The sequence below is a fragment of the Falco cherrug genome, chromosome 4 (genome assembly GCF_023634085.1).
Source record: "Falco cherrug isolate bFalChe1 chromosome 4, bFalChe1.pri, whole genome shotgun sequence".
NCBI classification, from domain to species: Eukaryota; Metazoa; Chordata; class Aves; order Falconiformes; family Falconidae; genus Falco; species Falco cherrug.
In genome coordinates, this window is record NC_073700.1 from 87,691,795 (window position 1) to 87,715,308 (window position 23,514).

The 23,514-nt window shown below is 39.8% G+C and overlaps 1 long non-coding RNA gene across 1 annotated transcript in view; it reads left to right on the plus strand.

The window, feature by feature from the left end:
- LOC114017996 (uncharacterized) overlaps positions 1–22,947 on the plus strand; it is a 43,094-nt gene extending 20,147 nt beyond the window's left edge. Inside the window, exon 3 of the long non-coding RNA XR_003563368.2 lies at positions 20,686–22,947. This is a non-coding gene — a long non-coding RNA (uncharacterized LOC114017996). The remainder of the gene's footprint in view (positions 1–20,685) is intronic.
- The last annotated feature ends 567 nt before the right edge of the window (positions 22,948–23,514 follow it).

Genomic DNA, 23,514 nt, shown 5'->3' on the forward strand with positions numbered 1-23,514 from the left:
GAAAGAAGAGCCATGTATGAGGTGTCATTTAAATTTGTGCTTTCATCAAGTATAAAACTAGTAAAGCTCCTCTCTTTTCTCACTACTTGTGAGTCTCTAATAATTTTTTCTTGTGCCTGCTGTTCACCAGTTCTTACAGAAACTGGCACTTTTCTGTTCAGGACAGTGTTAAGTCATCACAATTAAGTAAACATCCAGCACTTCTGAGGAAATGCTGGCCCTTTTTCCCTGGAATTACCATCTGTAAATGCAGGGGTGTGTTGTTGTAATCCAATAATTTATTTCTGTAATGTCTCTTTTAATTTTAGTTTGTTTCTAAATGTGTCAGAACACTATCTTTTCATGTGCTACCTTCTTTCTTCTGCTTGTCTTGATTATTGCTAAATTATTTTTCATGTTTAATTTGAAAATGGTATTGAATGCTTGTGGGGTTATCCCACTTTGGTAACATAAACAGCACAGTCCCTCTTAGGAAAAAAGAAGCCACCATATTTTTTTTCCCAAGAAATTGTCAGGATGCTTAACTTTCTTGTAGCTGGACATTGTCATGTTTGCTCACAACTCTTGTTGTGCTGCTTGGTTCTTCAGCTGCCTGCTCCACAATAGCAGAAGCTTCCCAAATGCCTTCCTCCTTGCACAGTGCCTTCTTGCACACCCAAAGCCCTTCTTGCTCATGTGCTACCTGCCTCTAGTGGCTTCTTCAATAACCTCCTTTTCTGTGCTCTCTGAAGGTGGCTGAAACTGTGTCACACCACTTGGTCCCCAGCGGTCACTGCCATGGCATGAGGCCAGGGGTGGGAGGCAGGGATCACACTTGGTGTTGCGGGAGCAAGTGTTGAGTTCATCTTCCCTTCCCACAGAAGACAATGCAGACAAAATGACATATTAGGTGCTGGTGTTAGTTGATATTTGCTTTTGTAGGGTCAAAGGCCGGGGATGGGGGCCTGGGTGAAGACTTGCATGTGTAACAGTGCCCCAAAACCAGCTGGGTTGTTGAAATGCAAAAAGCAGCATGGCGCTGGAGGGTGTTTTGGCTTAAACCTGTGTTTGTTCTTAAAGGCATTTTGCTGCCTTACCCTTGGCCTGAGTGTCTTGGCTAAGGTACAGTGTAACATACTCAGCAGTTCAGCTGTTCCTTTGCCACATGCTGTCACTTGAGTCCTTTTCACATAGTTTCTAAAATCATCCACAGGAATTATTACAGTAATTTCTTTTTAAAAGGGAAAATAAAACAACTTTCAAAAAACATTACCTGGAAGCAATTTATTTGTTTTAATTCCAGATCCTCCAGAAAATTTATTTTTTACATAGTCTTAAAATGACCTATGTGTTGATATAGTGACAGTTCTAAAAATAGAAACCAAGTAATGGAAAGAATTAGATTTTCATTTCCGTAAATCATAAACCAAGTGTGAGTATTAATTCAGAACACAGTGTATTAAAATTGCTGTGACATGACAGCAAACTGGATTTTCTGCTAAAATGCCAAACTGTCCTCTGAAAAAGTTGTAAATACAAGGCCAACTTCAGAAAAGTCAGTGTTTATGAATTAATTATCAAAACCATGTGAACTACAAGCTTTGCAGCATTTTCTTATGAAAGCTGCCTACATTGGAGAAGATTAATCTACCTGAGAGATATTTTTGCTGTGTTTATCACAAAATTTGGTATTTTGGTTTTTCTTTGCTATTTGTGTTACGGACTATTGATTCAGAGCTTAAACTTGGTGAGTATATGAAATAAAAATGAAAGTCTTTCTCCATAGCTTTCTGCCAATTTAAGAAAGCAAGCCTAGCAACTGTTGTCAGTAAGGACTGATTATTTTTTATCTGACCAAAATCTTATCTTGGGCTGCAGCACCTGATCGAAAGTTCATACTAACCTTCGTCTTCTTGTATCTTTATAGGCTGCGGTTGCCCTCTGGGCTGTGCCAGGGCTTGTCATTGCTGACAGCATCTCCTGCTGCACTGCAAAACCTCCTTCAGCCTGCTACAGGCACCTGTAGCCCAAGCAGGTCTGCCTTTTAGGAGTGCTGGGCAGTCTGCTGGCTTTGGCTAGGTTAGTGGATAACCTGCCACCACAAGTGTGCAAGAGCAGTCTGGCTGAACTGCTAAAGGTCCTTTTTCTAATTAGCTAATGGGTTTTGTTTGGCTTGTGAGTCAAGCAGAGATTGCCTCTGTGTAATGCAAACGTTGATCTTTTGGCTAAAGCTGGTCGAACCCCAGGGCTGAAGTGTCTGTCAGTGCTCAACTAGCTAATAGTGTGAGAATACAGAACAAAAGTGTTAGTTTATACCAACTAATATTAGGTATTGGTTGACTCTATGAAGCTGTTGTTGGGCTGTCTTTATCAAGAAATAAAAAAATTATCTAGAACAATGTATAAACTAAGAAAATGCTGATTGTTTTGAAGTAAAACTGTGATCTCAATTATGAATTGCAAAGATCAAACTGGGTTTGGTACTGCATGGATTAAATCCCGTGTCTGAAATGGGAATTGAAGCTACTAATTTAAAAATGGATCAAATAAAAGGTGAACGTACCTCAATGTCCAGAATAAGAGAATTTTGGAAAGGTGTAGAGAAACGCTGCAGATTGAGAATTTTTGTAAAAGTAGTTACACAATTTAGGGAATGGTTAGTAACAAAAAAGAGAGCTAAAAAGTCTTTCAACAAATTTTGCTTTTATCAGTCAGGGATGTTTTGAAGAAAAACCCAACAGACTGAAACTGTGGAACACACCACTGTCTCAGAGACGCTCAAAGTGAGCGCAGATCTTAACCTAGTCCATAAGATGAATTACCAGTCCCTGACGTGATTGCCCCATGGTCTCAAGATTCTGATTACCACTGTTTTGTCTTGCACTTTTGGGTTAGAGGCCCTCTTTAACTCTTCCATTCAATAGGTACTGTCATGACATACTGAGCCTGTCACAGTTGAAGAGCCGTAGCAATCCTGTGACTATCAACCACAAGTCAAGGACAGATGTTTCTGCTGCACATCCTTAGGTCACAGGCCTAAGAATTTCTGTCTGAATAAGTCACCTTCATCTCTGCTTGCCTTTTGGGGGGCAGCTAGCCAAGTATTTGTAGCTAATAATCCTTTGGAATTACTTTGGCCCATGATTTGGTTCTTATCAGACAGGAGCTTTAAGAAGCAGTGTTTTCCAGAAAGAAAAACATGTCAGGATGAACTCGTGGCTCTTACTGAAACATAATTTTTTTAGAACTGTAGATAGGACACAGCCTTCTGAGGTTTGCTTAGATGTCTAGTACTTTCTCCATGGCCAACCTTTCAAAAGAGTTACAAAGGATGATTAATTCTCTCTTCTACCACTGACCAAAGCTGAATAACAAAACATGCACTACTATAGATCAAAAATCCCATCTATTTATAGAAATTCAGAACCAGACTCTTTGAACTGACATATTTTTTTCTAACTAGCACTGTATTTTTTCCAAGATGCTCTTGTTTTCTTATGTTTTAAAGGCTCAGCTAATATATTTTTCTCCTATTGATATTTCCAAACACAGGTTTGTTGTTTGTTGTACGTTATATGCTTGAAAGCTGTGTCATTCCTGTCATGCTTCTAGCTTTTGTAGAAGTAAAAACACTAAGAGGTGCTTCTTCTGTCTTCTGCTTTCAAACAAAAAGAAGTGTAAGTTTGTAGAGGAATGCAGCTGGGTTAATTAACAATATACAGCTGTGGGCTGGCTTCAGGGGTGGTGGGTTGGCTGAAGTGGATAATGTGCAGTGGTGGCTGGTTCCTGCTAAGTGGTTAAATAGGTCTAAGGGGTATGGAAGAGGGTCCCTGGATGAAGAGAGACCTGGAAGAAGCAGAGGGAGGAGAGACAAGAAGGATGCAGCAGAGGCAAGAAGCAGGGTGGACTGGCCTGAGAGGATGAAGGAACAGTAGATGAACTGTTGAAACCTCATGAGGGATTGGTGGCTGTGCCGGGGCAAGGCATGGGAACTACTTATTGAAGTTAACCTGGTATGGGATGGTAAAAGTCTTGTTGCAGCTTGTTAGTTTTGAGAGCGCTGCAACATTAGTTGTGCGGAAATCTCAAATTCTTAAATAATTACATCCATTTTTCTCATACATGTACACTTTACTGAACTAAAAGTCACATTATTGCTGTGAGAATATCCTTTCTGCAATCCAGAGCTTCTGTTCTAGCCTGTGTGGGTGTACCCAAGCTCACCGCTTTGGGGACCAGCAGTGACAAAGCTGTTGAGAAGCCACCAGTGTGATGGCTTGGCTTCTGCAATTTGTCCTGACCCAGCCTCACTGCCATGCAGGTTAAAGCCACTGGAAGTACAGGCAAGTCTGAATTTTCCTCTGAAAGCCTGTATAGTCGTATACTGTTTTTGTGAGTGTTGCTCTGGTGATTTCCACTTCTCCAGTTTCAGAGCTTCTTGCCAGTGCAGTACTGTAAGGGTGACCCTCTGCAGTTCTACAGATTTCATCCACAGTCTGCCTGTATGTGAACCAGGTGGTGAAACCATTTTTATGCCTAGAAATTCTCCTGTAAGAGAACATATTACTCTGTAACATCATTCAGTGGGTGCCAACTGCTACCAATTTGCAGTTAATATATTTTCAGATGAACTGTGGTAGGTGAGCAAGAATTAAGAGCATCTCTAAAGTGCTGTTACATGTAGGCTTGGAAGTCATGGGTGTTTACACTTTGAAAAGGAAGGTGTCCTGAGGTGCAGCCTCTTTTCTTTTTGCCTTCTAACCCTCTGACTACAGTTAAACCCAGTTCTTTCCTCAAAATCCTGCCTGCATCCATCTGTTGGGGAGCACCAGCCTCACCTCATCCAGCTCATCTGGCAGGATTTGGTGGATAAACCAGGAACAGTCAATAATCTGAGGCAGTATTGTCATTAAAAACCTTCAGGCTGTGCCATGCCCCATATGAATAAGACCCAGCGTGGACTTGACTGACATTTTGAGCCTTTGTTGCTTTTAAATTCCAGAACACCCACTGTGTCAAGCTATTACTGTCTCGGGCAAGAACATATTACCCAAATGTGGGGTGCAGCACAATATCAGCACAGAGGAGACAAGGGAGAAGTATGCAGAGCTCCATTTGTGTGCACATGTACACATAGTTTTCCATTTATAGGTATTGTAAAGTTTATCACCCTTTTCTCTAGGGTTTGGAACTCTGCAGTATAATTTGCATATTAACAATGCAAATCTGTAACAGAAGTAATATATAACATTTAAGCTAGAAAATATTGAGGCTAGAAAATGTAGATGTGCTTCATATCATACCAAAGCAAGTAAGTCAGATTATTTTTGATTGTTCTATTGAAATAGATATGTTTAATGTAATGTTTACAATCAACCTTTGTAAAGTGGATCTCACTCTTGGGTATTTTTATAATTCAAATTTCTGGCTTTCAGTTCCCTACTTTAGCCATCTGAAGCAGTTGAAATGACACAAATGTTTTAAGAAAATGGTTTATCCTCTACTTTTACTATCTTGCATGGGTTATTTTTTAATATTTACTAGGGTTGAATATTTGTCTTTTTAAAATACTCAGTACAGTTCTAATTCATGCAAGCATAATATGCTTAACAAGAAATAATTGGAAGTAATTTACATGTAAACCAATAAGGAATGATTCTATCCAGTTTGACACCATGTGATTATAACTTGGCCTCCAAAAGGACCACCTGAGAAAGTATACATGCTTTAGGTTTCAAAAATATCTCTACAACATATAGCGGAAGTAATTGTATTTGACCCGCTACTGTGAAACTGAAATAAACTCAGAATTGTTAGGCTGACTGTATTTAAAAGCACTGACAAGCTCTCTTTGAAATGAATTTGTCAAGCAGTTGGAATAATAAAGATTTTCTGCTAGAGCTGTTTTCAACAGCTGAATAGTTAAACCAGTGAAATGAAACTACGACATGGTAGAAGAAAGATAAACTGGACTGGGTGGAGCATATTGTGATGGTTGTCATACCAGAAACTATTAGGAGGGCTTGAAGGATTAATTGGATAATGTAAGGGGAGCAGGAACCAGCAGAGAGAAAAATTAATGTTTTGGTTTTGGGGTTTGTTTGTTTTTTCTTTTAGGAAAAGAATGTGCGTTTAGATCATCTGTATGAGGAGGACCTATGTAATGCGTGACACACCATTCCATGAGGCAGCATATTTTACAGTCTAGCAATTAAACTGATTTTTGCATTTAGTGGTTGAGCTATTTGGAAGTCAAAACCACTCTGAAAGATTGTGTGCACACAGAAGGGGAATTCTTGCCATAGGATTTACATACTCATGTGAGTGGGATTTGGAGCAGCAAAATGAATGTTGAGTGTCTTCCTCTGGGAGGAGTTTTGGGAAAAAAGTTAAGATGAGATTTGCATCTGCAAGGCCAGGAATGTAGAGAGTTGGGCTAGGAAAACAGAGGCCAATGTGACGGTTCATCGTCTGGATAGCAACAGAAATTACAAGGACAGTGGAAGGCAAACTGTTTAATCAGTTGTGCATGCTTGCCTTCCTACCCCCACAGATCACCCACCAAGAGTAGATCCCCTGCTGCTGTGCGAACCACTGCCGTTTGCAGTCTGTCTGGGAATCCTTTACTTGAAGTTTATAACCTTGACATCATGGGCTTAAGTGGAAGTTTAAATAATATTCTTTATCCGTTACCCTTAGCTCTGTTGGACCTGGCTTTTATTCTTTCCGTAAGCTGATACGGGTCCTGGCATGTGAGACTGAGCATTTGGGCAGAATCCTCGATGGTGTAGATACCCACGATGCCCGATATTCTGTCCTTTTGCAGGCTTGCAGTAACCAGGAGCTACAACAAACACACCTACTTCTGGTTATCACCTACTGTTTTGTTACCCTAAAGACTGTAAAAAAACATAGCAGCACTTATTTCTTATTTTATTTTTGTTCTTTGGGTCTTGCTGTTTTCAGGAGAACTTGGGACTTATTAATGTGGTCTGCAGGCATATTTATGATCAAACATGTTGAACAGCGTAGCCTGTGCTTTGACATCAGAGTTGATGTGGATTACACAAATGTAGATAATCAATAGCAAAAATTCCAATAAAACCTTTTATATTTTTATTTACAACAAACATGTCCCTGCTTACACCAAGGATTGGCAACATGAAAAATGCCAAGGTGCTTTTTTTTTTCCTGGGTTGCTCTCTTAGTTCATTTGATAGAAAACGCCACCTGAGGTTTTTGCTAATAGAGCAAAAAAACAATTTCAGTAATTATTATAATGTTCTTTCCACAAGTCTTTACTACTACAATCCCAAAAATGAGCTAAACTCAGCAGCAAGGTGGCAGATCTTTCATTTCTCTTCAGGAATATCATGCCTTTCCAGCGGTTCACAAGCTGGTATGTGAACAAAGCTAAGAGCAAAGGATGATGCACTCTTTTAAGGAAAGTGTTGTATAGGGTGGCATCACAGTGAGAAACTCGGTTTTGGTGAATCTGTGCTCTGACATTACCAGGCCAAAGAAAGTTGCAGCATGTAATATAAAATCACCACTAGATGGTACTTTTCAACAAACTATAATTGACAAAACAGCTGGTCCTTCCGTAATTGCCTTCAGGCATGAGGAATGGCTTCTGAAGGGTTGTGCTTATTTATATATGTTGGGGTTTTTTTTCCTTAAGTCATCATTTTATTGATTATGTACAGGTCTGAGTCTTGGGAAAGTGGAATGTTATTTAATCTGGACTTTGCAAACGGTCTGCATGGTGTATTTTATATCTGTAACACTTTGAAGCAAAAGACTTAGGCTTTTCGTGTTTCCTTCATGGTGTAAGGTTTTGGATACCCTCTTCTTTACTCCGTGTTGGGGAGGACTTTGCCAGGCCATAGTGTGCTGTGCCTAAGGTATGAGTTTTGCTCCTCTGAGCCAGTTGCGACTTGAGCTAGCAAGGGTCAGTGTGGGAGGTTTTCCTTGCTTAGCCAGCCAGTGAAGCTTCCTGGGCAAAGGAAATGAGCATGTTCCATTTATTTAAAGGATGGTAAAGCAATTTCTTTTATGTGCAGTGATTTATTTCCTTGTTTCAGAGTCGTAGGGGTCTCAGACCTTTCTAAACACTGCTCTCCTTGCAAGCTGATAATGTTTCTGATCTGGGTGCAGTATTCCACTGTTTTTCCTAAGAACATACCATCTCTGTGTGTGTGTCTGTGTGTTATGCTATACAGTAATAAAACACTCTTATTTTCATAATTTTGCAACAGTTGGTTTTCTCTATACAAGGAATGTTATTATTAAAGTGACGAAAACAGTAAATTTCAGCTATGTATGAGATACTCATATCCATGAGACTGACTCTTAAAACTGGTTTAAATTAAAAATATGTTTTAGATAACTTAGTTTAATCTTGCTCGTCAGAACAGGAATAGGACTTGACATTAATTTGTATTTCATTCATAAAGCCCATTATCTAATCACTTGTAGGATTCACTTAACTCCAACTTTAGAAGAAGCTTTTTATGACTTTTCAAGTAGGTTCTTTACAAGAGTCTTTTGTTGTTCTTGCAAGTAAACATCGCATTAAGTTTACAAACACTCATATAGGGAGACCTATTCAGTAAGAATGCAATGGCTGTGCTGAAATAAATTATTTAATAATTATATTATTTAGCACCTTCCTCTGTGATTCACAGTGCTTTACAAAAGTCAAAATATTTTCTTTATTTCCATGTAAAAAATGCAGAAACATTAAGGATCTATATTCTGAAACCAGGATTTTCCAACTTGACAGGACTAAAAACGTAATTGCATTTCTGCTTGGGGATGGTGGAAGGTGCTGGCACGGATTTACTCTTGAAAGAATGGGAAGTGCTGATTTAGCTGTAACCAAAAAGGTTGTCTCTTGTCTCTCCAAGCGCTTCTTAAGCAAAGGAAACTATGGCGTGAACAAGAAAGTATCTTCCCTCCTACGGAGCAGGTAGAACTAGCATCAGGTTCATCCTGATACCAAGTGGGCCTTAGGAGGAAAAAACTTGCTTCTTAGGACTGAAAGAAAGGCAATGGGGCATCTGCAGCTGATGCTGCCAGAAGATACTGTGCTTTTCAAGCTATTTACACTGCTATATTTTATTCTGGAGATGGAAATTTCACCAAATCCAATATGAATCTTTTTACTGTTACCTTGATAAACCAGCTCCGGTTGTCTTTCCACTCAAAGAAGCTCCTGTTCTGTGCTTTTGTGTTTTCAGATACTTTAAATTTTAAAAAAATATTGAAGTATTGATACCATCACTTTTTATTTCTTTGCTTCCAGTGCTTTGTTCTCCTTTTTTGTCTGGCTAAGTTTCATTCATGTCTTCAATGTTTTCATCATTTTCAGAACAGTTTCTCCTATAATTCTAAGTAGCATTAAACCATTGTAAGAATTATCCCAGTGATTTAAATTTGCACCACTTCTCCACTGAAATGAGTGTCTTAGTAAGATATTAGCTTAAAAGCACTTCTATTGTAAAGAAATACCTGTAGAACTGCAGTGTCCTACAGTTCTAGTTTTCCCCTCTAAAATTGCTATGAAAATGGCATAAACAAAATGCCACATTTTGCTGGTTTTGTTTAAAATGTAATTATTTTTCAGGATTGTAAAAAAAAAAAAAAAATACTCCAAACCTGAATTAAGGAAATTGCTATAAATTATAACTCCCTTTTGTATTTGTGCTTTTACATGTTGAAGATCATGAATTACAGAATATTTACTTTTATGAAAGAGCAGGAAATTACATGTATGTCCTCTCTGCACTTTGCATTACAAAAGCAAATAGAAGTTGTTGCAAAGTCTAAGTGGTATTTATTTGTTTTTCAAATAATGTGGAACATACTTTTCATTATTGTTTTCCTTTCAGGTCACTGGAACTCTTTTAAAAACAAAGAAATTTATGAAATTACTTCTGTTTGTGTTGGATTTCTGTGAAACAGATATAACCTCCCATAATAAGCCAATACTGTAGTATTACTTTTTAAGAATGCATATTTATTAAAATACTGATTCCATAGCGCGCACGCATGCTTCATTATTAATTGCCAGTGGGAAAAAAATATCTTTTGTAAATAGAGCTACAAGACACCTTCCTGCTTCTGTCTGGCATGAAGGCATTCCTCGGCTGGACAGGCAGATGGCCTGAGGTACTGGTTCTCAGAGATACCAAAGCGTATGGAAGAGGCTGAGTAAAATCTAAGAGTGGAGGATGGAAGGTTTTGAAGAGCATTCTGTCCTGGCTGAGCCTGCACCTCCTGAAGAAGTTATGGTTAACTTAAATGGATGAAGTAGGAAGAGTTTGCTATCCCGGGTGTTTTAGCCCAAATGTAGAGCTCAGACATTTTTATAAGTGAACCTCCTGGCAGTGTCCCCTTACTGCACCTTAGTTCCCCTTGTAGAGCCATCTCAAAGCATGTGTGTTGGATTGTGCTGGGAAGAACCACAGCTGGAAGATGTGGTCCCAGTGCGTACCTCATGAACTAGGGATGCTAGTCAGCATTTGATCCATAGGATCAGGCTAGCACTGAGTAGAACTCCTGAAATGTGTTCTAGTGTGGGGACCAGGACATTATCACCAACTGTTTCAGCCATCAGGCCATGCTGCTTGGGAAGGCAGTCTTCATTTCAGGAGGGGGTACATAAACAGCCCAGCTGGCAGAGTTTGTTTGTGGGGCTGGTGGTGTCTAGTGGGAGAGGAGGAAGAATAAACCAAACTTGTTCATAGATCATACGGGTCTGTTCACTTGGGGGAGTTGGGGCAGAGAGCTTGCGTTAAGTGGTAAACTTTAGAGTTCCTAAGTAATCTGCTTGCTTTATGTGTTTGGATAAGCAGCACTTTACATTTGTTGTCAACCACAACAATGCTAGCATTTAAAACTCACTTGTTTTCACGTGAATGGTTCTGAATATTGGCTGACTGCTCCATGTAAGAAACAATGTAGAAGACGATGAACACAGCCATGAGGAATATAGTTAATACATTTTCCATTGCTGTGTTTTCTTGTCCTGTATACCTTTAGCTCTCCTCTAGTTTGGTTTGAAGATTTTTTAAATAGTGATCTTATTACTTTTTTAAGTATGTTTTTATTATTTTTGTCAAGCCTCGGAGTCAGGACAGGCAGAAAAAGCTGTCCATAAACATGCTTAGATATAGCAAATACCAGAAATAAAATAAGAGGAGAAACATATGAAAGAATACAAAATTAGTTTTAGACAACCATCAGCTATTGAAAGGTTTATTTTCTCCTAGTACTGAGAATTGCTATTGTTATTATATTCACTTTTTCCATCATCTCGGTCAGCGTGAGCCAATTTTTTTTAATGGTGAGAACTAGACACCGATTCAGTGTCTGAAATCACCTTCTGGTGTCCTCGTGGAGATGACTGGGGAGGCTTTTTTCTCCCGGGTGTGCTGCTTTTATGTGCCAGAAAGCCTTTCCTCCCTGCTGTTGGTAGCACAACTTCTCTGCTTGAGATACTCAAATGCCGGTGAAAATAATTCAGAAATTTCTCAGGAGCCTGCTCCTCAGGTATACAGAATCCTACCCCATTGTCACATGTGTTGATGGGGTTGGAGTTAGAACCGGAGCACTTGATCCATCTGCTTTTAAGCAGAAGAAAATAAGTGTTTATTTGTAATGCAATTGAAGGAGGAAACATGTTGTAACTGATCAAGATTTGGAGCTGGACCTGTTTTTGAACGTGGATCACAAGGGTAATACTACATTGTCATCACCTGTGGGCTTGCTCAGGATCCTTTGATGCCTCCATTCACCTGAACGCTGACGTGGGTGAAACACCAGAAGACAGCTCTGTGATGCCAGTCCTCTGCTGGTGTGACATGTTTGAAATGAAGCCAGAAGCTCATGAGCACCGTCGGGCTGAGGGTGCTCTGCCCACTGCCCTGAGGAAGCAGGAGCCCGGCGGAGGGGTGGGCTCCCCTTGCTGCTTGTTATTCTGTGCAGAGTCTGCCTTACTGGCTTATTTTTTAAAAGTGCCATTGGACTCAGGTGTGGGCAGAGATAACACCAAGGCTTCTGTGCTCTTCCTAGATAGTATTTTTCTAGCTCCTTTTAAGGATAGTATTAAAACTTCAGGCTTACTAGCCATTGATCGGTTCCTGCCCAGTTAGAATAATTTGCTGGGTGTACACTGCACTATCCTTAAGAAACAATTATTTTAAAAAGGTTAAAAATGGTGACCTTGGAGATGCATATATATGTGTATTGAGTTTGGTTATCCTTGCATTTAAGTCTGTTCATACTTCAATACAAATAATTTATTTTTCTTTGTTGGGTTTCTGGACGGGGCGAGGAGAGAGGAGACCATTTTTTCTCGTGTGGGCCACAGCGTGTTTATTTTCACCCCATGTTATTAACTTCCCCCAGCCAAATCTAAGGCAAAAGTCATGAGAAAGGCCATATGCCTCCTTGGCCTCCAAAAGTCTGCCCATGAGTGCCAAAGGGGACTGTGTGTCAATGAGGGGGCTTTTTGCAGCCAGCATCCCAACTGAAATCTGAATGCTTGTACTCTTTTGGGCTTGTGGTGAGCTACTGCTGTAGCTCTGTTCTTCATTACAGGAGAATAACTGCAGACACATCAGCCGAACTAAAAATATTACTGAGCCATTTACTGTTGGTATTTTACTTTTTTTTTTCTAGGGTGCACAGTGACTCAAACGTGTAAGGTTATGCTACCTGAACTAGACGTATGTATAAACCTAATGCCGGTCAGAGTCCTAACTGAATATATATACCGAGTGATCAGATATAATTTTGATTAGGAGCATATTAGTCTAATCATTAAGAATCATGCAGTTGAATAGATGATATCAGTTTGCCAGCCTATTCTGAGCTCACTCTGCACATCCAGTTAATGCTAAAACCCAAGTTAGAAACCATGAGTGACTTCTGTGTGTTAAAACAAGGAGTGTATGGGTGGACATTTGGAAACACTTTTCCTGCTGAGGTATAACACATTTCTCTGAGCATTTCAGTGCTGTATATAAACAGACAAAGTAGCTCAGGGCACTGTTTGATTTAGATGACACCATTTATCCATCTAAAGTTGGAGACATTTAAAGTATCGTGCTGTTTGACAATTACATTCATAGCCTGTTGCTCTAAAATATAAGGAATATCTAGTTTTATCCATCAAGCGTAACTAGAAAGAGTTATCCCTTTTGACATGAAGGGGTTGGACAAAATTGTGTGGTCTTTTAAGTAAATGAGGAGTTGAGGATAAAATCTGAATGTTTCGGTTTGAAAATTTATAATGCAACCATGGCTTTTAAAAGGAATGTGCCAAGTCCTGAACCCCAGGATAGAAGTCAAGTCTTTTGGTTCCTTGTTCCCACTGATAATCAGTTATGTCAAAAAACCCTCTTTCAAAGCTTATTTTCAGAGCCAAATGCCCTTAGTAAGCCTTTGTCTCTTTTTTTCCTTCTTTCTTCTCTTTACTGCTCTTTTCTTGACCTCCTCCCGTGACCCAGACCTGCACACAGTAATAGCCATGACAGGAGATGACAAAACACTTGTTTGGCACGTGCTTTCATTCTTGTTGGGACACATGCTGATCTGGGGCTGCCAGCACCTCTTTGTTTTATGAAAAATGTTTCTTTTAGCTGTGTAAAATACAGGAGGTGGTTATCTCTGCACATCCACATCTCTGAACTTTAGGGAAACACTGAAGGACCTGGATTAATATTATTTGTTTCCTACTGTTCAGTTTAATAAGCATAATTTTTAAATCTAGAAAACCCGGTGTCCAGACAAAGAGATTTCACCATTCCTTCAGAAAACTAAACACCTTTCTTTGATTTTAAGGGCCTTTTCAAGGTAGGAACAACTTTTTACAGGCATCAGCTGAAAAATCACTGGAAGCTCTGCGCTGTTCTAACGCCCTTTCCACCCGTCTGTGGTGGTAAGAGATTACAGCAAATTGCCTTGCATTCCCTTTTCCCACAGGAAATGTTTGTGCTATATTTGTATCAGGAAACATTTTATGAACAGTTTTAATCCACAGTGTGCCAAGAGGTAGGAATGGTGATGGATTCCATGGAAAATGCCTACAGTCTCAGCTAATGTGACTTTATCTTCCTCTACCCACCTGTTTCTTACCACTAATATTTTCAGCAACATATTTTTGCAGTAACATTTCAGTCTTTTGTCAGGCACTCTCAAAAGATTTAATAATCTAAATTTTGTCCCTCTTGACAGTAAACAGGTACACATTACTTACTCTTATAAGATTCAATCAGGAATAATAAAATCTGGCTGAGTTTCAGGAAACAGATTCTCTGAAGCTTTTTATTGAAAATTGCATTGCTGTGCATTCACCTACGAATGCAAGTAAATACAGAAGCACAATGGATACTTTATGGCATTAGTAGACCAAGTCCAGAGCAATGCGGTTTTCCTCAGTGATATCAAAGCCACAGTAAAACTAACTGAAAACCTCCTTGAGCAGCAAGAGCATCACCTTCTGGCACTGAAGAAGAGGGGTGACAAAAAGCTGAGTGGCTTTAGGAACATCTCCTAGACATAACAGCAAAAACTTGCACCTTTTGTTGCATGTAGAGTCTGTTTTCTAGTGAAAATAAGGTTAACATGCAGGAGTTTGAAAGAGAATGATGACCAGAATTTGTGTAAGAAAAGGGGGAAGGAGAAAACCACAAGGGTAAAATAATATGTGGTCAGGGCTGAGGAGATGCCAGCAGAGATGCGAAACTGTGGCAGGAGGGAGAAGCACGAGGTCTACAGGCATATTGAGGAGACTGCGAAAGCAGAGCGCCTTCCAGCCAACAGGGCAGAACATTTAGTGGGCTTCCATATGGGGCAGGTGCCTGAAGGGACTGCAGTGTTTAATACATTTTTCCATCCAAAATGATTGCTCTGTCAGAGATATGTGTTGCCTTGTTGGTTTGGGGTTTTTTTTTTTGTTTGTGTTTTTTGGTTTGGTTTTTTTTTCCCTTTTAACTCCCCTCTTTAACTTCCTTTTAACGCCCCTTTCCAGCCTACTATTCTGGTAAAAATCTGGTTTATATAAACTCTACATATATATTCATAGATATGCACATGCCTATGAGTCTACACCTTGGATATACTGTTCATATACAGAATCTGGTGTGCACTTGTTTTGAAAATAATTCCTTATGATTTTTCATAGGTATAATAATAATATACTATGTTTAGCCACTCAATTCACAGATCAGTGCCATCTGTTGGTAAGGTTGCCTGACTCACACCTAATAACTTGTGCTGCACTGTAACAATTCCAAGCCAAACATTTTTTTTTTTCTTGTTTAAAGTATTTTATTACTTATCTTGTTGTAATAAACCCATCCTTTACCACAGCTAATGGCGTGCAGATGGATGTCATCATGCTGCTTTGCTATTAAACCCATAAATAATAGAGAAAACAATGATTATGCTAGTAGCTAGCAATTGCATCTCAGTTTTCTATTATACTTTCCTAGGTTCTTTTTGTGTTTACATGTATTTTTATGTCTCAAGGCAAGCTTATTCTTTACTGCAAAATTTCCAGGCTATGTAATTTCTGCATTCTCATCACAATTTTTCCCAGTTACTACAGTACTTTCTCAGCCAACTCTTCTGTCATGCTTGACCCCATATGTTTTGTGTTCTGAGGCTGTTTTTAGAAAAGGAAGCCAAGGGGCTGCAGATTCCCTAAGCCAGTTTGCTGCCCTTGATTTTGTGTTTATATACATTGTGGTTTTATGCAGATACGGGCTAAGTGCCACCCTTACTGTAGCCAAGCAGCTTCTTGATTGCCTGGGAACATGGGCAGAGCAAACTCATGTCTGGCTGCAAGAGACTGCATAGGCTTTCCCTGTGTGGAGATCTACATATTGGATCAAACTTCCCACAAAAACAGGACCTGGAACCAATTTCTTCTGAGTTTTTATAAGTTTTAGCTTCCAACCCTGACTTAAGCATGCAGCTCCATTTCTACAAAAAAAAGTACTGTATAAACCCATGTATTATAGCTAAGGCTTTCTTCTGCTGCTGTTGTCTTATTTATCAGCTTCTTCCCATACTTTAAGGTATTATCTCCTCCATCTCTTGAAAAGTTGTTCATGATCAGTACCCCAAAACATCTGACACTGCTATTATGTCCAATATATATCACCTCAATAGCAGATAATAGCTTTCAGGACTGACATATTGACTTACTAGCATTTAGCTTTCTGTAAAACACCGGTGAGCTCTTTTAACAGACTATTAGCACTAGATGTAGATGTAGCTACAGCTTCTGTTTTCCAGCCTGCTCCCCTTATCAGCAATGGACAGCATAGGAAGTGATGAACATAGATTGCAACAAAAGGAAACTCAGGTTAGATTTGCAAGAAAATAGCTTTTGTGATAAAGACGCTGAAGTATTGAAAGAGATGGAGAAAGTTTTGAAGTCTTCATTGTTGGGAGTCTTTTACAAATGTGCTATAAATGTTGTGGTTCCTGCCTTTGGGTACCAGAGAGAACTGGACCACCTCTGGATTCCAGCACTGTGATTTTACTGTATTTTAGTAAGAAAATGTCTGTCTTGTGGGTTGGTTGTGGGTTTGTTTGTTTGTTTGTTTGTTTGTTTTGTCCCCCTTTCTTTTTAAGCAGTTACAGTAGTTTGCAGAGGGAAGAAGGGAGGAGACAAGACAAGAGTTCATGAGAAATGGGTTGATACTACGAGTGGTGCATATGAGCCTGGTAACCTGTCCTGTCCACCCTGTCGGCCAGACTCTGGTCAAGCAAATAATTTTCAAGGAATGGGTTAGAAAGGTGTAGGAGGTGAGACTGTCATACCGGTCCACGTGGGCATTTTAAAACAATGTTTGAAAAGGTCAGTGTGACGACTTCTTTGGGATGCAGCAGCCTTTTTCAGCTGATCAGAGCTGGGTTCTTCCTCTGGGTTTTTCCCTGGACCTACCTGTGTCATAACAAAATTCTGCAGCTGTTCTTGCCTCAAGGGGGAGGTCGGAATTCTCCCCAGAATGGATACACTCCACCTGCTTTTCTGCCACCACAAGGGGGAACTGATCGTTGTGAAGGGCAAAATAATGACTACTTTCTTTGATTTCTCTTACACCAAGGTTTACTTTACACGATATGTTTTTAAATGTATTTGATATCTATGGTGAGGGTAAAGCAGAGGAAGAAGGGGAGGGTGAGTTCCCTCTTTGTAAACTGTGATGGTAAAGCTGTTTGAATCAGACCCTACGAGTGAATCTCATAATTACTTACTCATGTCAGTAAGCACATCGTTTTCTGTTTGGAATCATGGAAAGATCTCAGGGCACTTTTTTATCTGTTTGTTTGTAATAAGTGAACCAATCTTGCTCATTTAGAATGAACAGGTAAAACTGCACTCATGTTTCTACTGCAAACCTTCAGTGAGTTACTGAAGTGCTGCTGCCCTGTCCTTCCTGTAGGGAAAGCCTAGAAATCCCTCTGTTAAGCATTATGCTTTGTTCCTCCTGGGCTTGCTTATTTGGTTCTTAATAAAGTTCATGGCATAGACTGAAGCCCAGCTTTGTAACAGCGAAGCAGCTCTTCAGCCAGACTCTGTTTTAACCCATGTCTTCAGAACTATAGCAGCAAGGATTTTCCATTAATAGGAAAAGGGGTCCTGGGATGTTGCCGTACAGCACCTTTTCCGTACCAAGCTTGGGTGTCACAAATGTTTATTGGGTGTGTATATTAGGTTTATACTGCTAATAGTCTCGACTTTAAGTCTTTCCCTCGTGTTTATCAGAAAATATTCCTAGTTCCATTGAGCCATGCGTTTCATTATCCACTTCTCCCATCATCACTATCATCACCAATGCAAAAGTGACACTTGGGTCTGGAGAGGGCTTATCCACAGCAGTTGGATAAGATGGCAAAAGTTGAGTAAGACTGATGCTGGGCCAACAGGAAGCCATAACTTAGACAACTTTGTGGTAATTCAAATACCAGACAAGTGAATTTTTCAGAACATCAGTATCCCACAGGGACATAAAATCTCTTGGTTCCCAAGTGAAACAAAAAGAAAATGCATTGTTTTATTTTTAACCACAGGAGACAGGGAAGAGTGTACTGAGGCAGGCCCTAAGATGGCCACATTGAGTCAAAAACTCAGTTGCCGTTGGCCTTGCGCTGATGATGGTTTTGCACTAAGAGTAGAGATTACTCTGGGAACCCTTCTCTGAGATTCTGAAGAGGCTTAGAAGGAAGGCTTTTTGTCTCTTCACTTGTAAATGTTTGCTGCATGACTCAAGGCTAGTTGTGTGACTTTCTGGTTAGTTTATCTGCCAGCAAAGTGAATGTAATACTAAATTGTATGACTATAATATTAATTTGAAGTTCAGTTGTTATATTTAAAGTCTTTTGAAGCACTGGAATCTACATATAAATGATCCATCATAAAACACTTGCAAGATTTCTTCTGTATCTTTAGATTATAGAACTGTTTTCTTTTTCCTTTATTTCTTCTTCTTTTTTTTCTGCCTTTTTTTCAAGGATTTATATCCCTGACTGTAACAGGAATTTTTAGAATGGAAAACTTAAATATATTGTATCCATGCCTCAATTTAATTTGCTTTTTATTCTCCTCTGAACATATTCTTTTCAGACCTGGAGTTCCATCAGATTTTTAGATCTTAAGCTTTCTGGTCATAGATGAACGTACTATTTCAGGGTATGGGGACCCCTGTACCCCAGGGTACAGGGTTCAGAGACTGAATCCTTGATGTTTTGTTCTCTGATGCTTTACAGACTGATTACTTCATTGCTTTCTAGCATTCTTTAAGGGTCTGAAACAGATCTGAAAGAAATTGAGTACCTTTCTGGTTTAGTCACTGAGTGGTACTGAACGGTTCTGGCGTTCGTCACCTTGACAGCTATTCTTTGGTTAGCGTAATGAAGGATCAGCTGGAGCTCCAGGCTGGTCACCGGGAGCAGTGATATTTCTTTTCCGTGATACAATTATTTCTTTTTCTGTCATGCAGTCTAAGTGAATTTCCTGCTGCTTAAATCTCTTTGCAACTCTGGTTCGTTTGTTTGTTTCTGTTAGATGTGTTAATAGGTTATGCTTACTTTTCAGCTTTCTGAATTATTTCAAACTTTTTGCTGTCACTTTGTTTTTGTGTGATAGTTGTTTTGCTCTCTTTCCCTCCCTGCCCTAAGTCCTACTTTCACTGTCATCTTTTCAGTTCTCTTACTTGCATCCTTTTCTCAGCCACCTGCGCCACTGCCTAGGCACCAATCCTGTGAACACCACTTAAACAGAACTATGTGCTGAATGAGCCTTACTGTCTGGCAGATGAAGGAAGCAGACCACACATGGAGTGACCCGTACATGAACAGAAGCACTTTTGCCTCTTTGCACTTTGTGAGCTACATGATTTTGTTGCTCCGAATTCATGTCATCAGTTAATTATCCTTATTTATTCTCTGTGTGCAGCACTCCCTGTTGGAAGAACTGTTTCCACTGAAATCAAACCTCCATTAAAAAACAAAAGGTACTGACAGATCGATTTGAGTCAGGGACTAAAACCCCACAACTTCCAGAGATGTTTATTCCAAAATTATTTTGGTTTTCTTGATTTCTTTAGTTTTCATAATTTTTCGTTTAGTTTATTCTCATTGGACTAGCCTTGGTTTAGTCAGTTTTGAAAACATTTTATAGGGAATCTCTTGTTTCTGTTGTATTGATTTATAAACCACATGTAATAACTTTCACCTTGCTCCTCTTCTTGTACCTGTTCTTTCTTCTACAGGTTGCATGATTTCCTCCTCCCCGCATTAATCTAAGCAGAGCCTTTATTCACACTCTGAACGTCTTGGCTTTTACCTTCATCATCTTTTATATTCTTCCTTTGTTCTGAGAGTCATTATGGCTTTTGTTAAAGTGCATATCATAAAAGAAAAATGGAGGTCTCCCAGTCCAGTTTCCCCAGATTATTCTGGCATTGTTCCGTACTTGGTATTTTTTAATACTTTGTCTATTTTTAAATATCAAAGGACACAAAAGTGATAGTTATCTTTATTAGAAAATTATATAGTAGCTTGATAGCTCCCTAACCTATCTTCACGTTCAACCATTTTTTCTCATTAATGCTATTTGCATATTGTACTTCTAAATTTGTAAGACCTGCAAGAATCCCCTTCTTTTCCAATGAGTTTAAAAATATTCTTTCTTGACCTTTACCCTATAGCCATCATTTCATGTCTGCCTCTTACTACTCAATTTTTTTTTAATCTCTGTGGTCTGTTTTTGTTACTAGTATTAGTCTTTTCTCTGGCCTCTTGTTTAAAGCTTTGTCTTTGTTAATTATGATGGATTTGAACAGTTCTCTTCCACTGCAACTGAATTGTTCCAATGCCTTTATTTGCATGGTGCTGAAGATGAACACATTTTACTTAGTGGTCCTGCCAGTCTCTGTGGAGAAGACTGGATTGCAAGGTCATAGTAACTGATCATCAAATTAAATTAACAGTTCCGACAATGGGAACAAAAAAATAGTGCCTGCCCTGCCTTTTGAGATCTTTCACAATCTGCAAGGAAACATGGAAGTGCAGAGTAAGATACTGATCCATTTCTGTGGAGGACCAAGACCCCAGGAGGGAGAACAAGCTCCAGCAGGTTCCCACCTCACATGCAGTTTCCTCTCTCTTCTTTATCTCCAGAATTTATGAACCTGGCGGTACTCACCTTGAAAGACACCTTGCCAGCAGCTGTTTTGGGATGTGCCTGTGGAGCAGCCTAAGAGGTGATTCTCTCCAGGGATTTGTGCACCCTTCTCTTGGATAAGTCCCCACTTTGTACAAGTGGAGATATCTGCATCCAATCTAAGGGATGACACAGCTGAAAAAAGAGAGAGATTTGGGGATTTTTCTTTCAGAAACTTCAGAGAACTTCAGGACAGGTGGGACACATAAGCCACGAGCCCCCTTCCATTGCCAAGTTCTGCTGCAGTGGATGAAGACTCTGAACTTTGTGGTAGTTGTTGCTTCGAAGAGCAGGCGGCTTTGAAACCTATGTCTCTATTAGGAAAGCATACGAAACAGGGAAGCTTAAATCAGGCAGAGTGCTTTGATGTTCCTGAAACACCAGGAATGCTCCTGTCTAACCCTGGAAGTGAATTAGAAAGGTAGAAGTTGGGACAGCATTAGGGGGCTGAGCTGGGTGTGATAAATGTCTTTGGATGGATGGACCTGACAGCCTGGAGAGCCTGGTGAACCTCTCTGGAGTTTGAGGGGCAATAACAAACAAGGGGCAGGGCAGGAGGGAGCAGGTTATTTGCTGGGAGATGTGGGAGTGCTGCAGGACTAGGGAAATAGACATGTTGAAGGGACCGGGAGGAAGTTTATGTTAGGTCAGCTTACAGTTCTGGATTTTTCTTCACTAACCCTCTCTACTTAGCTCATTTTTTATTTATTTATTTATTTTTTTTAAAGAGTGCCTCATGGACTCTACCACAGCTGGACCAGGGATAAGGAGAAAAAATAATTGGAGGCTCTGGGATATGTGTTTGGCTATTCAAAAATGTTTCATCATTAGTGTTGTTCCTGTAATTGCTAATGGCTTACCATGTCTTAGATCTGTAAGTCTGCCTGTTTCTGTAACTGCCTGTTTCTTCCATTTTTGTGCGGGTTACAGATGGGAATTTTCAACTGCTGTCTGTTTTGGTATCTCCATGTTGCCATATTTCTCTCTGTGATTTCATCATAGGTTGGACACATTTAACTTTAAGAAACTGAAGAGAGGGATTTTCATGAAACTCTTGATTTCTTTACTAGGAAATTGGTTAGCTTTCCCAGCCTTTAAATGCTCTCTGCACAGTCATTGCATTTTAATGAATTGACCACTCGAACACAGATGTTTTGGTTTTTCACTTCTAAAGCAATGATGTAATTAATGTTCATTAGCAAACATTGTTTCTCTGTGGGAGGGTCTCTATTTGGTAATGTAATTTGTTGCAGGAGGACTACTGTCAGCCAGCACCCCCAGACCCCTTCCTGCAGGGCTGCTCTCCAGCCACTCCTCTCCCAGTTTAGACTGGTGCCCAGCATTACTCCGTCCCTGGTGCAGAATCCAGCATTTGGTCTTGTTCACTTCCATGCCGTTGATGACTGCCCGATGCTCCAATCTATCCAGAGACCTCTGCAAGGCCTCTTGTCCCTCGAGAGAGTCAGCAGCACTTCCCAGTTTAGCATCATCAGCAAACTTGCCAACCATGCATTCAACTCATGCATCCAGATCGCTGACAGAAAGATTGCATGGAGCTGGCCCTAGAATTGAACCCTGAGGAACAGGATCCCTGTTCCTGGGGACTGGTCACCAGCCAGATGTAGCCCCATTCACTGCAAGGCTTGGCGCCCTGTCCTTCAGCCAGATCTTCACCCAGCACACTATCTCACAGTTGGATAACTTGTCCTGAAGGATGCTGTGAGGGACAGTGCTGAAAGCCTTACTAAAACCCAGAAAAAACTCTGCCCACAACCATTCCTTCACACACCAGGGGCTGACCTTATTGTACAAGGATATAAAATCAGTTAAGACAGGAATTTCCCTTTGTGAACCCGTGTTGACTGTGCCTGATGATCACATTGTTCTTTAAAAGTCTTTCAATAACACCAGCATGATCTTCTCCATCATTCTTCCAGGTCCTGAGGTTAAAGATAGTTTGTTAAGGTACAACTGTGTTGATACTGCTTAACTTTATCTGAAGAATGTTTACAAAATAATCCTAAAAATAGTTCTAATCTCAAGGTAGGATGTGGAGACTCCATGCATCACAAGACTGTAAGTGGAGCACCATTGCCCATCCAGAGGAAAGACAAATTAGGTCTCTTTGGATGGAAGGTGGGCAAATCTCCCCCTTCTTCCCAACTTTAAGGTATTTCAAATTGCAGAAGTGAGAATAAATGTTCACACATCTAAAGGCACATATCTGCTTTGGGAATGAATTCATAATGAAAAGAAGATGGTGGTTGTTGGGGGTTTTTTGGTTGGTTGTTTTTTTCTTCTCAATAATTTCTAGATTAAAATCTAGATTCTAGATTGATCATAAATGGTCTCTTTCTGCTAATGCCTCTGCTGTGTACTGTGGCAAATCACTCACTGAGCCACTGCCTGTTCATTTTCCATCATCGTCTTCACTGGGCTGAAGGTTTCTCTTGGGCCTGAGATCCCAGACTCTGAATTGGTGTAACTTGTTAGAACGTTTTCTTTGTAGGAGTTTTTACAGACTGAAACACAACCTTGGTTGTGCTTCTCTCTCTCTCTATTTTTTTTTTTTGAGTATCAGCTAACCTGCTTTTTATGTTACAGTGATGTTACATTGAGGCTTAGTAAAAGATTTATTCCTTTAGTTTGTTTTCTGCAGTGGTTTGATATTTTGTGATGTATGTAAAGGCAGCTGTTCACAGACACAATGTATATTGAAGCAAAGTGATCGTTTGCATGAACATTTTTCATACTGGAACACTGCTTTTTGGGCTTAACTTGTGAAA